The sequence below is a fragment of the Petromyzon marinus genome, unplaced genomic scaffold (genome assembly GCF_048934315.1).
Source record: "Petromyzon marinus isolate PM22_M1 ecotype Great Lakes invasive population unplaced genomic scaffold, UKy_Petmar_22M1.pri1.0 PM_G_Scaffold_14, whole genome shotgun sequence".
NCBI lineage: Eukaryota > Metazoa > Chordata > Hyperoartia > Petromyzontiformes > Petromyzontidae > Petromyzon > Petromyzon marinus.
This window is the reverse complement of record NW_027422695.1, coordinates 2,437,749-2,451,392: the sequence shown is the minus strand read 5'-3', so window position 1 is coordinate 2,451,392 and position 13,644 is coordinate 2,437,749.

Genomic DNA, 13,644 nt, shown 5'->3' with positions numbered 1-13,644 from the left:
GGGGAGTTCGTGGCTGAGATTACCTTTGTTAAAGTCGCCAAGTACGATAACCAACGAATCTGGATTTGCTCGCTCCACACTCAGAATCTGATCGGTGAGCATGCGTTGGGCCTCTTTAACCTGTGGACAAGGCGGCAAATAAACTCCGACCAAAATGAGCGACGCGAACTCGCGAGGCGAGTAAAACGGTTTACAGGTTATAAAAATTGATTCAAGGAGTGGAGAACAATGTTGCAGAATCACTGTGACATCTACACACCAGCCACTGTTAATGTAAAAACAAATACCACCGCCTTTCGTCTTGCCGGAGAGTGCTATGTCACGATCCGATCTTACAAGATGGAATCCTGATAGTTGTAGCGAAGTGTCCGGAATCAAATCACACAGCCATGTTTCCGTGAAGCACAAAACAGAAGCTGAAAGAAAGTCTTTGTTTTTTACCATCAGTAGCTGAAGTTCATCCATTTTGTTGTACAGTGAACGTACGTTGGAGAGGAAAAAGCTCGGAAGCACTGTTCGGATCCCACGTCTGTGTAGCCGTACTAGAGCCCCCGACCGTTTACCCCTTGGGCGGAGTTTCGCTGCTTGAGCAAAGCCTAGCGCGGCATTGACTAGAATGCCTACTAATTCTGCCGCTGGAAGCAGAAAAGTAGGAAATAAATCCGCAGGAGTTGTTTCCCTGATATTTAAAAGTTCGTCTCTTGTTAGAGAACTCCGGAAATCTTGTCAAAACACTGAATTGACAGACAAAACAAGACAAAACAGGGCGCACAGACCAGCTGAGGCTACCATCATCGGCGCCATCTTCGCACCAGCATGGGTGTGCTGAACAGCAGGCTCCTCTCACCAGCACGGGTGTGATGAACAGTAGGCCTCTCTCACCAGCTCAGGAGTGGTGAACAGCAGGCCCCTCTCACCAACACGGGTGTGATGAACAGCACGCCCCTCTCACCAGCACGGGTGTGATGAATAGTAGGCCTCTCTCACCTGCACGGGTGTGTTGAACAGCAGGCCCCTCTCACCAGCACGGGTGTGCTGAACAGCAGGCCCCTCTCACCAACACGGGTGTGATGAACAGCAGGCCCCTCTCACCAGCACGGGTGTGCTGAACAGCAGGCCCCTCTCACCAGCACGGGTGTGTTGAACAGCAGGCCCCTCTCACCAGCACGGGTGTGCTGAACAGTAGGCCCCTCAACACGGGTGTGCTGAACAGCAGGCCTCTCTCACCAGCACGGGTGTGCTGAACAGCAGGCCCCTCAACAGCAGGCCTCTCTCACCAGCGCAGGTGTGCTGAACAGCAGGCCCCTCAACAGCAGGCCTCTCTCACCAGCGCAGGTGTGCTGAACAGCAGGCCTCTCAACAGCAGGCCCCATTCACCAGCACGGGTGTGCTGAACAGCAGGCCCCTCAACACGGGTGTGCTGAACAGCAGGCCTCTCTCACCAGCATGGGTGTGATGAACAGCAGGCCCCTCAACAGCAGGCCTCTCTCACCAGCACGGGTGTGATGAACAGCAGGCCTCTCTCACCAGCACGAGTGTGTTGAACAGCAGGCCTCTCTCAAGACAAAACTGGACAAAACAGGGCGCACCAACCGGCCGAGGCTGCCATCATCGGCGCCATCTTGTCCAAGCATTTTAGGGCCTTCGGCCAGGAAAGTCACAACATTTGCACATGAAGGACGCATTCACGCAAGCGGCCCATGCTCCGTTTTGAAGTTTTAAAATGAAACATCTTTGAATCGTGTTGTGTTTTGAATTAGATTATTGTTATTTCTTCATTAAAAGCTTATTTCATTTTACATCCGGAAGGCTTCGTTGAGGACATTTCGTGTGAATTTTCTCTCGTCATTAAGTAGATGGCCTTGCCGGGGGCTCGGTTCGATGCGGACTTTCACCTGTTTGGGATTGCGGGATCGAGATGAGGCGACACGGAGCTGCTGGCCGTCTGCAGATCGATTAAAACGTAATCGAGCGTCTGTCCCTGCGCCTCCGTCGTTGGTACAGGGGGTGCGTGTCTCTGTTGTGGAGTTTCTGGATCATGTTTGGAATTGCCACAATTTTGACCGTGACACCAGTATGCAATGACCTAATAATTGTTTTTTTACCCTTTTATCTGGCAACAAAACTCACACCTTTTTTTTACAAGGAGTCATGTTTACATTGACTACAATACCTGCGGTCGGACTGCAAACACAAAACAACAACTCTGATAATGTATGTGGCACTGTCCTTGAAATTTATTGGTCCACACCCGAGACAGCTTTCTTTAGAGCCTCGTCTCACGTTGGTGTTGGACCAGAAGACGCCAAAGAACATTTTCTTGCTGTGGTTTCTTGCTGTGGTTTTCACACCTGATGATGATTGCTTCTTGTGTTGCAGTCGAAACGTTGTGAGAATTTTATTGTTTTATATTTTTATTATTTTATTGTTTCCCTTCTACGTGGTGGTGACTTTACCGAAAGAATCAAGAATATAAGTGAGCTTTCTCTCTCTCTCTGCGTGTCCTCGTGTTATTATTATTTCCTGCAGTCACCAAAGTTCCAAATCTCTTATTGACACAAGGCCGTAATTATAATATATTATAATTATAATATGTTATAATAATTATAATATATTGGTGGGGGACATATCCCCCCACAATAATCAAATATGGTCAAAATGCCCCCCCCAATATATTGCTATAAAATAAATATTTTTTTAAATAATAATTGCTATGCTATGTTAATAAAAACAACTTGCTAAACCTTGGCCACAAAATGTGGACTTGTCTTCATGTAACAATACGTAGATTTTTGTTTATATGATTGCCTTGTACTTTATGAATCCCTAATCTCTGCCATTACATACTATGAAACAAGAAAAGTTAAAAAAATAAACAACAGAGCAATGTAATACAATACAATATTATACATTATTGTATAAAATAAAAAAAATTCCATCCCATGTGTTAGTGAAATGTTTCAATATTTTAGGAAATGTCAGGAAATTAGTTTTCAAATTTAGATTTTTCTTTCTGGGGGGGGGGGACCCCAGACCGCCTGGTAGATTTGGTCCCCACCAATGTTGACTCCATGGCCACGGCCTTGCATTGACTCGCGGATTTCTCTACACCCCCTCCCCTCTCTCTCTGCCCCCCTCTCTCTCTATTTAAGGCCTCGACACAGAGGCGTTGTTTCTCTGTGTGCCTACAGTGAGGGAAAAAAGTATTTGATCCCCTGCTGATTTTGTACGTTTGCCCACTGAAAAGGAAATGATCAGTCTATAATTTTAATGGTAGGTTTATTTGAACAGTGAGAGACAAAATTATGAATTGATTCGCATTTTAATGAGGGAAATAAGTATTTGACCCCCTCTCAATCGGAAAGATTTCTGGCTCCCAGGTGTCTTTTATACAGGTAACGAGCTGAGATTAGGAGCACACTCTTAAAGGGAGTGCCCCTTATCTCAGCTCGTTACCTGTGTAGAGGTGTTAACTACGCGCTGTTGCGTAACCTGCGTTGCAACCAGGGCAGTGCAGCATTACCCCTGGGTACAACGGTTGGGGTCAGTCGAGGTGAAACGGATCGTGGCCAGGGTTTGGTGCGAACCAATCAGACGGTTCCACGTGGGAATGTATGATTGGTTCTACCTGGCCACGAAGGGGTATAAGACGGGTGACCCAACGGACCTCGGGGAGTTCTCTCCCTGCACGAAGATAGAAGACTGGGCTGAAGCCTAGCTAGGACCCTGGACCAGCCTTTCAGCCCTTCTAAGGGCTAAGGCTCGGCATACCCAGTGGTCAGGACCCACCGGGCCAGCGGTGGGTCAGATAGACTCCCCTAGGTCCTAGCCGGAGGACTAGGATAGCGGTAGACGTGTGAGTCCCGCCAAGTCCGGAGGTTGTACCTCCTTAGGTATCAAGGAGGTTAGCGGTAGACGTGAGAGTCCCGCCAGGTCCGGAGGCTGTACCTCGCTAGGGTATCGAGTGAGGGGACCGAATATCCCTCTGTGTGTGTTAAGCGTTGTATAAGGAAATAATACAATAAACAGAGTGTGCCTCCTAAAGAAGTCTGCTCGTCCTTACAACACTACACCTGTATAAAAGACACCTGTCCACAGAAGCAATCAATCAATCAGATCCCAAACTCTCCACCATGGCCAAGACTAAAGAGCTCTCCAAGGATGTCAGGGACAAATATTGTAGACCTACACAAGGCTGGAATGGGCTACAAGACCATTGCCAAGCAGCTTGGTGAGAAGGTGACAACAGTTGGTGCGATTATTCGCAAATGGAAGAAACGCAAAAAAAACTGTCAATCTCCCTCGGCCTGGGGCTCCATGCAAGATCTCACCTCGTGGAGTTGCAATGATCATGAGAACGGCGAGGAATCAGCCCAGAACTACACGGGAGGATCTTGTTAATGATCTCAAGGCAGCTGGGACCATAGTCACCAAGAAAACAATTGATAACACACTTCACCGTGAAGGACTGAAATCCTGCAGCGCCTGCAAGGTTCCCCTGCTCAAGAAAGCACATATACATGCCCGTCTGAAGTTTGCCAATGAACATCTGAATGATTCAGAGGACAAATGGATGAAAGTGTTTTGGTCGGATTAGACCAAAATGGAGCTCTTTGGCATCAACTCAACTCGCCGTGTTTGGAGGAGGAGGAATGCTGCCTATGACCCCAAGAATACCATCCCCACCGTCAAACATGGAGGTGGAAACATGCTTTGGGGTGTTTTTCTGCTAAGGGGACAGGACAACTTCACCGCATCAAAGGGACGATGGACGGGGCCATGTACCGTCAAATCTTGGGTGAGAACCTCCTTCCCTCAGCCAGGGCATTGAAAATGGATGGTGGATGGGTATTCCAGCATGACAATGACCCAAAACACATGGCCAAGGCAACAAAGGAGTGGCTCAAGAAGAAGCACATTAAGGTCCTGGGGTGGCCTAGCCAGTCTCCAGACCTTAATCCCATAGGAAATCTGGAGGGAGCTGAAAGTTCAAGTTGACAAACGTCAGCCTCGAAACCTTAATGACTTGGAGAAGATCTGCAAAGAGGAGTGGGACAAAATCCCTCCTGAGATGTGTGCAAACCTGGTGGCCAACTACAAGAAACGTCTGACCTCTGTGATTGCCAACAAGGGTTTTGCCCCCAAGTACTAAGTCATGTTTTGCAGAGGGGTCAAATACTTTTTTCCCTCATTAAAATGCAAATAAATTTATAACATTTTTGACATGCGTTTATCTGGATTTTTTTGTTGTTATTCTGTCTCTCACTGTTCAAATAAACCTTCCATTAAAATTATAGACTGATCATTTCTTTGTCAGTGGGCAAACGTACAAAATCAGCAGGGGATCAAATACTTTTTTCCTTCACTGTATGTGTGTATCTCTCTCTGTGTGTCTCTGTGTTATCTCTCTCTGTCTATGTGTCTCCGTGTCTGTGTTTTGTCTCTCTTTCAAATTGAGCAATCTTTGGAAGAACGTTATCAACCAGGTGGGGTGTTGACTCTTATGTTGGCCGACTCTCTGTGTTGTATTGCATTACATTTCTATTCTAGATTTAAAGCTTTCGTGACTGCTAGGATCCATATTCTTTGGTTCTATTGGGTAAAGTCACGTAGGTAAAAAATAAAATAACAAAAATCACGACGTTTTGGCCACAACACAAGCGGCCTTCATCAGGTGAAGGGACAAGACTGTCTGGAGGACAGCGCTGGAGTGGAAAAAGCCACGCGAAGATCACGACCTTTAAGCTGTGTGAGAAGAAACAAAGCGCCTTGACAAAGGAATTAGCATATAATTCAGCATTGAAATGGCTCATTGAAATAGCTAAGTTAAAGTATACACATCCGCAGAGGCACCCCTTGACAAAGGAATTAGCATATAATTTAGCATTGAAATAGCTGAGTGATTAGCCATGTAACTGGTCACAGAAATAGCTATGTTAAAGTCAGAGCATATACATTCACTGAGGCACCTAGTACAAATCAAACAGAAGAATTTAGCGAAACACAACCACGCTCAGACCGCGGACCTTTAAACTGTGTGCGAGCAAACAAGGTGTCCTGACAAAGAAATTAGCATAAAAATATCATTTGATTGGCCGATTTTAGAAAAGAGGTGGTGTACGTGCCGGTGGACTTGCCGTTTGGCGCGGGAGGGGGGGGGGGGAGTTTGCCTATTGATGGTGTGAAAAGGGAATTTATAAGAGCTACAAAAGTTTGGGGTACCACTACTTGAAAAATATACTGTACCATTGAAATTAGTTTAATGTTTAGTTCGATTTAGAACATCTTTCCAATGGTTGCTTAATTTGAAACCATCTTCTCGGTTGAAATTGTGTCTGTGTAGATCTGAATTGCCTCGTGAACAAATCTCTGATAAAAACCCGTGGGTTTGCAAAGAACCTTGGTATCGGAGAAAATTATATCGTGATCACCCACAGCGTTGTAACAGTGATCAGCCACGGCAGAAGAATTTGTTTTGCCGTGTTTCAAATCTGATTTGTGCTCGCGAATTCGGTCAGAGACATGTCGCTTTGTCTCCCCGATATAGCAATCACCGCAGGTACAACTCAATTTGTAAACCCCGGGGCACTGTAAGTCAGGAATCACATCCTTCACGGATGGGATCAGATCACGAATTTTGTGTACTGTATTGAACCGGACCTGGATCTTGTGTTTGTTTAGAATTTTGGAAATCTTTTTAGTAACGCCTGCTATATATGGTAGTGTGATGGTTTTGACCGGAGTATCAAGTGGTTGTTTCTGTATGGAGGGAGAAACAGCTTGGCGGATGGTACGGTCAGAGTAACCATTCCTTTTGAGGGCCAGGTGTACATGTTTTAATTCACTGGTCAGGTGGTGTTGGTCCGAAATGCAATGAGCCCTATGGTATAAAGTTTGATGAGAGAATTATTTTGGGCTGGGTGGTGGTGGGAATCAGGTTTCAAGTAGGAATCTGTGTGGGTGGGTTTCCTGTAGACAGAATGCCCCAATGAGCCATCAGGTCTCCTCTCAAACAGAACATCTAAGAATGGTAGCTTGTCATCTTTCTCCACTTCCATGGTGAATTTGATGGCGGGATGTTTGGAATTGATGTGGTGTAGGAAAAGGTTCAGAGCTGGGAGGCCATCTGGCCAAATGACGAAAGTGTCATCCACATATCTCTTCCACAGGGAAGGTCTGAGGGTGGAAGTCTGGATGGCATCTGATTCAAATTTCTCCATTAAAATATTGACTATCACTGGTGATAAGGGGGATCCCATGGGGGTACCCTCATTTTGTTTGTAGAAGGAGCCATTCCAAGTAAAGTAGGTATTGTTGAGGCAGTGCCTAACCAGTGCAGATGTGTCGGGGTCTAGTCCATGTTGGACCATATTTTCAATTATTTCAATGGTATCAGGTACTGGGACCTTGGTGAACAAAGAGACCACATCGAAGCTGACAAGGATATTGTCAGGGGACAGTACAACGTCTTTGACCATGGAGACCAATTAGGCTGAGTCAAGTACTGCTGAGGTGGTCTTGCCAGTGAAAGGCAGCAAGGTATCTGACAGAAAACGGGCTAGTCTATAGGTAGGGGAGTTGGTCGTGGATGCGATGGGTCGTAATGGGGTGCCTTCTTTATGAATCTTGGGAAGAACATAGAATCTAGGGGGTCTTGCAGCAGAACGTTTTAGGGAGGGACGTTTTGTTGGGTCGATTAGGGAGGTCGAACTTGCGATGATCTTGTTAGTTTTCATCGCTAGGCTATTAGTAGGGTCATTTTTTTATTTTTGAGTAACTTCCATCATTGAGCAGATTCTGGATTTTGTTGTTGTATGAATCTTTATCCATAATAACAGTAGCGTTGCCTTTATCGGCTGAGAGGATGACTATATCACTTCTGTTTTTTAAATTCGCGAGTTCAGAGCGTTCATTTTTGCTGATGTTACTAATGGGTTTCTTAGCATTCTTAAGAATAGTGGCTATTTCAGCTCTCGCAACGTCTGCTTGGATGTGTCCTACGCCTTTGAGGGCTACATCGACCTGAGAGATGATATCATCTACTGGTATGTGTTTTGGGGTGACAGCAAAATTTAGTCCCCTAGCCAGTACTGTTTTCAGAATGTCCGAAATCGGGGTGCTACTCTGATTAATGACGATTTTGTTAACATCTAGTTTTGTTATATGTGGAACTGGGTTCTTCTTTGATAGGTGGTTGAATTTAGAAATCAGGTTAGCTTTACATTTGACTAACAGTGACTCAGCAGAAGAAGCAGTCATGTTGTCTACGTGATTCCAATCAGAAGGTGACATTTTTTGTGTTAACATTAAATGAGCTTGTAGGAGAGGCCTGTCTAAAGTATCGAGTTCAAATCGGAGTAGCCTTATCCTCTCTGAGATTAAAGATAGGCTGGCCTTAAGCAGAATCTGTTTAGAATTCGGAGAAGATACAGCAGCAGAAGTGAGTGTGAAAGCGATGGGTATTACCTTGTGATCGCGGCATCTTTTGAGGAAGGTCAGCGTCTCGATGAGTTGCGACTTCTTGTCCCGTTGTCTGTTAAAAGCTCTAACAGATAGGTGAAAACTCTCCCCATAGAGGTTATCAATTCTAGATTTAAAGCTTTCGTGACTGCTAGGATCCATACTCTTTGGTTCTATTGGGTAAAGTCACGTAGGTGAAAATAAAATAACAAAAAAATTAACAAAAAATCACGACGTTTCGGCCACAACACAAGTGGCCTTCATCAAGTGAAGGGACGAGACTGTCAGGAGGACAACGCTGGAGTGGAAGAAGCCACGCTCAGATCACGACCTTTAAGCTGTGTGAGAAGAAAAACACCAAGCGCCTTGACAAAGGAATTAGCATATAATTTAGCATTGAAATGGCTCATTGAAATAGCTAAGTTAAAGTATACACATCCGCAGAGTTACCCCTTGACAAAGGAATTAGCATAGAATTTAGCATTGAAATAGCTGAGTGATTAGCTAGTAACTGGTCACAGAAATAGCTATGTTAAAGTTAGAGCATATACATTCACCGAGGCACCTAGTACTCATCAAACAGGAGAATTTAGCGAAACACAACCACGCTCAGACAGCGGACCTTTAAACTGTGTGCGAGCAAACAAGGTGTTCTTCAGAATGCTAAGAAACCCATTAGTAACATCAGCAAAAATGAACGCTCTGAACTCGCGAATTAAAAAAAAACAGAAGTGATATAGTCATCCTCTCAGCCGATAAAGGCAACGCTACTGTTATTATGGATAAAGATTCATACAACAACAAAATCCAGAATCTGCTCAACGATGGAAGTTACTCAAAAATAAAAAAAATGACCCTACTAATAGCCTAGCGATAAAAACCAACAAGATCATCACAAGTTCGACCTCCCTAATCGACCCAACTAAACGTCCCTCCCTAAAACCTTCTGCTGCAAGACCCCCTAGATTCTGTGGTCTTCCCATGATTCATAAAGAAGGCACCCCACTTCGACCCATCGTATCCACGATCAACTCCCCTACCTATAGACTAGCCCGTTTTCTGTCAGATACCTTGCTGCCTTTCACTGGCAAGACCACCTCAGCAGTACTTAACTCAGCCCAATTGGTCTCTATGGTCAAAGACGTTGTATTGTCCCCTGACGATATCCTTGTCAGCTTCGATGTGGTCTCTTTGTTCACCAAGGTCCCAGTACCTGACACCATTGAAATAATTGAAAATTTAGTCCAACATGGACTAGACCCGACACACCTGCACTGGTTAGGCACTGCCTCAACAATACCTACTTTACTTGGAATGGCTCCTTCTACAAACAAAATGAGGGTACCCCCATGGGATCCCCCTTATCACCAGTGATAGCCAATATTTTCATGGAGAAATTTGAATCAGACGCCATCCAGACTTCCACCCTCAGACCTTCTCTGTGGAAGAGATATGTGGATGACACTTTGGAGAAAGATGGCAAGCTACCATTCTTAGATGTTCTGTTTGAGAGGAGACCTGATGGCTCATTGGGGCATTCTGTCTACAGGAAACCCACCCACACAGATTCCTACTTGAAACCTGATTCCCACCACCACCCAGCTCAAAAGAATTCTCTCATCAAAACTTTATACCATAGGGCTCATTGCATTTCGGACCAACACCACCTGACCAGTGAATTAAAACACGTACACCTGGCCCTCAAAAGGAATGGTTAGTCTGACCGTACCATCCGCCAAGCTGTCTCTCCCTCCATACAGAAACAACCACTTGATACTCCGGTCAAAACCATCACACTTCCATATATAGCAGGCGTTACTAAAAAGATTTCCAAAATTCTAAACAAACACAAGATCCAGGTCCGGTTCAATACAGTACACAAAATTCGTGATCTGATCCCATCCGTGAAGGATGTCATTCCTGATTTACAGTACCCCGGGGTTTACAAATTGAGTTGTACCTGCGGTGATTGCTATATCGGTGAGACAAAGCGACATGCCTCTGACCGAATTCGCGAGCACAAATCAGATTTGAAACACGGTAAAACGAATTCTTCTGCCGTGGCTGATCACTGTTACAACGCTGTGGGGGATCACAATATAATTTTCTCCGATACCAAGGTTCTTTGCAAACCCACGGGCTTTTATCAGAGATTTGTTCATGAAGCAATTCAGATCTACAAACACAGACACAATTTCAACCGAGAGGATGGTTTCAAATTAAGCAACCATTGGAAAGATTTTCTAAATCGAACTAAACATTAAACTAATTTCAATGGTACAGTATACTTTTTCAAATAGTGGTACACCAAACTTTCGCAGCTCTTATAAATTCCCTTCTCACACCATCAATAGGTAAACTCCCCCCCCCCCCCGCGCCAAACGGCAAGTCCACCGGCACGTACACCACCTCTTTCCGAAAATCCGCCAATCAAATGCTAATTTTATGCTAATTTCTTTGTCAGAACACCTTGTTTGCTCGCACACAGTTTAAAGGTCCGCTGTCTGAGCGTGGTTGTGTTTCGCTAAATTCTCCTGTTTGATGAGTACTAGGTGCCTCGGTGAATGTATATGCTCTAACTTTAACATAGCTATTTCTGTGACCAGTTACAAGCTAATCACTCAGCTATTTCAATGCTAAATTCCATGCAAATTCCTTTGTCAAGGGGTACCTCTGCGGATGTGTATACTTTAACTTAGCTATTTCAATGAGCCATTTCAATGCTAAATTATATGCTAATTCCTTTGTCAAGGCGCTTGGTGTTTTTCTTCTCACACAGCTTAAAGGTCGTGATCTAAGCGTGGCTTCTTCCACTCCAGCGCTGTCCTCCAGACAGTCTCGTCCCTTCACCTGATGAAGGCCGCTTGTGTTGTGGCCGAAACGTCGTAATTTTTTGTTATTTTATTTTCAACTACGTGACTTTACCCAATAGAACCAAGAGTATGGATCCTAGCAGTCACGAAAGCTTTAAATCTAGAATGCATTTAATAACCCAACTTGTTTCTGTGATACTGTGCAAGCCCAGAGTTAATAAATACTCGTCAGGGCGCTTTGTCCGAGCTGTGTGTGTGTGGCGCTGACCCCTGGTGACCAGCACAGAGGGCACGGCACGGAGCCACAGCAATTCCACCACAGCTGTTGACGACCACGCCTTGTTCAACACCACACACACGTGACTTCCTCCTCATGCACCTAGCCTGGCACAGCAGTACAACACACACACGTCACCTGCTGGGTCTGTCACGTGACTTCATGCAACTAGCCTGGCACAGCAGTACAACACACGGCACCTGCTGGGTCTGTCTCTGTCACCTCCTGGTGCACCTAGCCTGGCACAGCAGTACAACACACACGCCACCTGCTGGGTCTGTCACGTGACTTCCTCGTGCACCTAGCCTGGCACAGCAGTACAACCCACGTCACCTGCTGGGTCTGTCTCTGTGACCTCATGCACCTAGCCTGGCACAGCAGTACAACACATGGCACCTGCTGGGTCTGTCTCTGTGACCTCATGCACCTAGCCTGGCACAGCAGTACAACCCATGGCACCTGCTGGGTCTGTCTCTGTGACCTCATGCACCTCGCCTGGCACAGCAGTACAACCCATGACACCTGCTGGGTCTGTCTCTGTGACCTCCTCATGCACCTAGCCTGGCACAGCAGTCAACACACGTCACCTGCTGGGTCTGTCTCTGTGACCTCGTGCACCTAGCCTGGCACAGCACTACAACCCACGGCACCTGCTGGGTCTGTCTCAGTGACCTCATACACCTAGCCTGGCACAGCAGTACAACCCATGGCACCTGCTGGGTCTGTATCTGTGACCTCATGCACCTAGCCTGGCACAGCAGTACAACCCCGGCACCTGCTGGGTCTGTCTCAGTGACCTCATGCATCTAGGCTGGCTGATTTTAACGACACAACATTTATATATTTACGCCATCTAAACCAACAAAACCTCTATTACGGACTCAATCACTCACTCGGCACTCACTCACTCAGCCAGTCACTCACTCAGCCAGTCACTCACTCAGCCAGTCACCCACTCAGCCAGTGACTCACTCAGCCAGTCATTCACTCAGCCAGTCACTCACTCACTCAGCCAGTCACTCAGCCAGTGACTCACTCACTCAGCCAGTCACCCACTCAGCCAGTCACTCACTCACTCAGCCAGTGACTCACTCAGCCAGTCACTCACTCACTCAGCCAGTCACTTAGCCAGTCACTCTGCCAGTCACTCACTCAGCCACTCACTCACTCAGCCAATCACTCACTCACTCACTCAACCACTCACTCACTCACTCAGCCAGTCACTCACTCAGCCAGTCACTCACTCACTCAGCCAGTGACTCACTCACTCAGCCAGTGACTCACTCAGGAGCTCAGCTGCTTACTCAGTCGCTTGCTCACGAAATTACTCAATCACTGAGCCAGTTTGACAGTAAACTTTATGTTTATATATCCAACAACACAGCACGAAATAACATCATCGTCTGGCTAATCAGGACCTCCGTCAGCCTACCCCACACCACACAATGGTACCCACATGCTTACCCCTCCACCGTGGTGGTGGTGGTGCTGGAATTGGTGGTGGTGGTGCTAGCATTGGTGGTGTTGGATCGTGGTGGTGTTGGTGGTGTCGTTCAGTGGGTGTTAGCGGTGGTGGTGTTGGTGGTGGTGGTGTCGTTCAGTGGGTGTTAGCGGTGGTGGTGTTGGTGGTGGTGTCGTTCAGTGGGTGTTAGCGGTGGTGGTGTTGGTGGTGGTGTCGTTCAGTGGGTGTTAGCGGTAGTGGTGGTGGTGTCGTTCAGTGGGTGTTAGCGGTGGTGGTGTTGGTGGTGGTGTCGTTCAGTGGGTGTTAGCGGTGTTGGTGGTGGTGTCGTTCAGTGGGTGTTAGCGGTGGTGGTGGTGGTGTCGTTCAGTGGGTGTTAGCGGTGGTGGTGGTGTTTATGGTGGTGTTGGTGGTGGTGTCGTTCAGTGGGTGTTAGCGGTGGTGGTGGTGTTGGTGGTGTCGTTCAGTGGGTGTTAGCGGTGGTGGTGTCGTTCAGTGGGTGTTAGCGGTGGTGTTGGTGGTGGTGTTGGTGGTGGTGTCGTTCAATGGGTGTTAGCGGTGGTGGTGGTGTTGGTGGTGTCGTTCAGTGGGTGTTAGCGGTGGTGGTGGTGGTGTCGTTCAGTGGGTGTTAGCGG